This window comes from Ruditapes philippinarum, unplaced genomic scaffold (assembly GCF_026571515.1).
Source record: "Ruditapes philippinarum isolate M1 unplaced genomic scaffold, ASM2657151v2 ctg5552_1_1_1_1, whole genome shotgun sequence".
Taxonomy (NCBI): Eukaryota; Metazoa; Mollusca; class Bivalvia; order Venerida; family Veneridae; genus Ruditapes; species Ruditapes philippinarum.
Genome location: NW_026858426.1, coordinates 22,630 through 26,711, shown reverse-complemented (window position 1 = coordinate 26,711; position 4,082 = coordinate 22,630). Strand labels below are relative to the sequence as shown.

The 4,082-nt window shown below is 27.9% G+C and overlaps 1 long non-coding RNA gene across 1 annotated transcript; it reads left to right on the top strand.

The window, feature by feature from the left end:
- Positions 1-483: 483 nt before the first annotated feature.
- Positions 484-3,879, top strand: LOC132753166 (uncharacterized). Its single transcript, XR_009628914.1, has 2 exons — positions 484-743; positions 1,707-3,879. It is a non-coding gene; the product is annotated as an uncharacterized LOC132753166 (long non-coding RNA).
- Positions 3,880-4,082: the final 203 nt, after the last annotated feature.

The following is a 4,082-nucleotide window of genomic DNA, read 5'->3' as shown; positions in this document are numbered from 1 at the left end:
TTGATTTTATTTGAGAGGTCATGAAAATTAGGAGAGCATTCAAACATCATATGTCCATGTTAGTTTTTGTTTAGAAATTTAGTTATGTTGCTGAAATCTGATAGGATTATTCCTTCAATAAAAACATCTTTTGTATTTGCCTAGATGACCAAAATAATCAAGAAAATCAAGTTTGAGACAAGTGTTTTAAGATTTTAAGAAAAGTAAAATATTCACCGATCAGATAAAGATTTACATGTAAGATACAACGAAAGACTGATTTTGTAGTATCTATCATCATATGTCAAAATCTCATTAAACTGTTTCTTCAATCATAAATCATCATACAATTGAAAGTTTTAAAAAAATGAAGTTGAGTTTTTATGAAAGTAAAAATTATTTTAATTACGCTAACAGGCATATGGTGATTATATAAGTTATTTCAAAAATATTTTTCTTGTGTCATTCTACATTGAATTAAGACATGTAGAAAAAGTTTTTTCCCATTTTGTATCTCAAAACATATGTTACCGATTAATTCATTAAGAGAGTTTGCTAATTCAAATTATATCTCATATTATATATCTACTATTATTTTTCACTTTACATAGTTAATTATCACATTTATTTATTTATTTCAGACTGTTGATGCGGTTATTGTCAGTGTTTCAATCCAAACAGATACATTTTCCATTGCACAAAAGACATCCGTTCGACGTAACAATGATTACGAATTTGGACAAAAAATGCTCACAGAACTCAAGGTGAGAGTTGTGACTTCATTGTTACTGTAAGCCGCGTTAGCACTTATAAAATTATATTTTGTTCTTTATTCTTTTATCGCAAATGATTCTTATTGTTCAAAATATTGTGGAGCTAAGCAAGGCAGCATAAGTGATAATCTTAGTAACATGGCATTTCTATATCTTACAGAAAGAAACGTGCATGAGCCATTCCTATTTTCATTAGGTAATAAATGTACAAAAAAATAATAAAAGGTTTAATTGATCTTGGAGAAAAAGTTTTTAAGATCATTATAATAACTGTTTAATCTAAATCAATAGGAGAAGTAATGTACGAAACATTCACGGAGACGTTAAAGATCCTGTAAAATATGGTAAACAAGATCAACAAAGAAAGGCGGCGTTCAATGACCGCAACCTCCACACGATTGTTACTCAATTCGTGTTATGGTTTTTTCAATATCATAATCATGCTCAAATGAAGATTTATAAATAGTGTCTATCCAAAAAGCATTATTTGTAAAGAATTTACATTTTATGTTAATAAAGGGAAGTAATTAGAAATTTATTTTCTATAAAGTCTGAGTCAAATCTTTCAATAAGAAATGAATGCATATATTTTAATGATTGCATATAACGTGAACAAATATTTACAACAGCACATATTTAACATATACTGCGATGTTTGAAAATAGCTTTAAAAGTATAATTATATACATAAATAAAATTTCACTTAAGTGTGGTTACAACCATACTTACAACATACAGGATCTTTAAAGTAAATGTTCTTTCAGAAAAGAAAGTGCTGACACTATGTATTCATCATAGCCACTTACAATATGTTACTACAAATAATTTTTTTCTACTTCAAGTTATATTTTTGAATTTATGTGATATTGTTCGGTATAATCTTTTTATTTTGAAAATTGCAACATATATTATAATTATATACAATAATTAATCATATATAATTGTAATCCGCAGAGCAAATGGAGTACTTTGGCAACCTCTATCTCTGCACTACAAGCAGCTGGAGACCAGAAAAGAATTGATTATCATTGATAGAAGTAATGCATGTTGCACACAACGAAGATAAAGTCTTCTTTATCAATAAACTCTCTTGTATAAGTGTCTTTTTCTAAATCAACTTAGGACTGAATGCGCTTCATGCATTAATCAATCTTGGAAAGAATATGGCATATCAAATGCACAATCTCGTGATGAATATAGCATTTACAACAGATCAACCTTGGGATGAATGTGCCATTAAAAACACATAAACATCGAGATGAATGTAGCAAATTAAAACAAAATATCAATAAAAAGAAAATATTGAGGCCTAATGTAATAAAGCTGTTACAGAAAGCTTTTCACTCGAACAGTAAACAAAAGATTAAATTCAAAATAGAAAATTGATATTTCTTTTTTTTACAGTAACTAGAGATATGAATAATATATTGTAATCAAATTTGTTATATAGCAAGAATCAAGGCAACGGTTACTCAAAATAGAAAAAAAGGTTTCCAGACAATACCTAGATACATGATCATATACAGAATAAATTCAATGTTTCTACATATCATTTCAAACATTTTGTGCATATATTGCTTTTTTACATAGTAATAAACAGATGATTATAATATTTTAATAAGGAAAATAATCTAAAATTATTAGCAAATATTAAAATATCATAAAAGATTGGTCGAGTTCAAATTTTGCTGCTTCAGTTCAGACCACTTATTATCCGAGGTTGCTGGTTATTATTATTATTATTATTATTATTATTATCATTATAGAGGAATAAAAATATGTACGTGCACTATATAATATGTCTCTTGTCTCAATGGTGATACTTTATTTAATATAATGATCAGTGGAAAAATGACGTTAGTTATGTTTGTTTTGAAACTACTTCATAGCTTTATATATTTATTATATAATTTATATCCGGGTAACTTAACATTATCAGAACAAGATATTTAAATCATACAAGCATTTAACAAATATGAAGAACATGAGTGAAGCACTATAAATATTTTTATTTCTTTGTTTTTACTGTATAATGTGTTATAATGACCTACATTCCCGTTATTTAATGATTTCATTGTGATAATATTATATATATTGACATATGCACTGTTCGTGTTCTTGTAAATGTGTTGTTAATCTGTCTTATTTGAGTTAAATAAATTGTCCGTCTATCAATCTCGGGATAATAATAAATAGATTATCATCGGGATGAAAGTGACTCATAATAAGATTATTTATCAAGATGAATATGATTCATAAATGTTGCATAAACAATAGGTCAAACTCTAGATCAATATGGCTTATGCAATAGACCAACCTCATGTGTTAACTGGCTCTTGAAAAGATTATCCTCGGTATGAATGTGACACAAAAATGAATTAATCTCATTATCTTAGTTATATTTATATCGACTGTTCTTGTATTTTTACATTTTCTTATCTTTTATCGTTATAGCTTATCTTTCACATGACTGAATGTTAATGTTATTCACATATATTAAGTCATTGGATTGACGTCCTTTTTGCTTTTGTTACATTTCAGAAATGATTTTTTGTCAGAGTTTTGTTATATTCTGTAATAATAATAATAATTTAGATATCTATTGATTTTTTGTTTGTTTGTTTTATTGGGTTTTACGTTACACCGACACAATATAGGTCATATGGCGAAGTTCCAGTATTACCGGTGGAGGAAGACCTCAGGTGCCCTTCCATGCATTATTCCATGCACGAACGGGCACCTGAGTAGAACCACCGACGTTCCGTAAACTAGCTGGATAACTTCCTCACATGAGAGAATTCAAAGTCCCTGTCGGGATTAGAACTCACAGCGGTGAGGGTATTGCTTGTAGTAGTTCTAGACCATCTGCGTAAAGACCATAGTATATTATATGTTCGTTTATGAAAAACCGGATAATTCATTTAATACATATACAGCTTGCTTTCTTTAAATTTTATTTTACTCACATGATTGAATATTGTCTTGTCTTTTTTGAACATGTTATTAGATCACATACAGTAAATGTATTTGTTGATCGATCAGTATTTTTTCATTTTTATAGAAGTGGTGTTTTGATAATGTCAAACATATAACTACATATCATTTAATAAAACAATATTATATTTCATTTTTTTTTATATTTCCAAATATTTAAACCCTCATGCTTTCTATAAAGTGATTAAAACTGAAAGCCACTTTATGAAAGATTTGGGAAAAAATGATTATGTTATATTAGTTGCACTATTCTGCAACTGTGACTTGACTACATAAATTATAAATGTTTATAGTTCCTTCTTTATTGGTATACAAACATTAACATAAGTCTCCTGT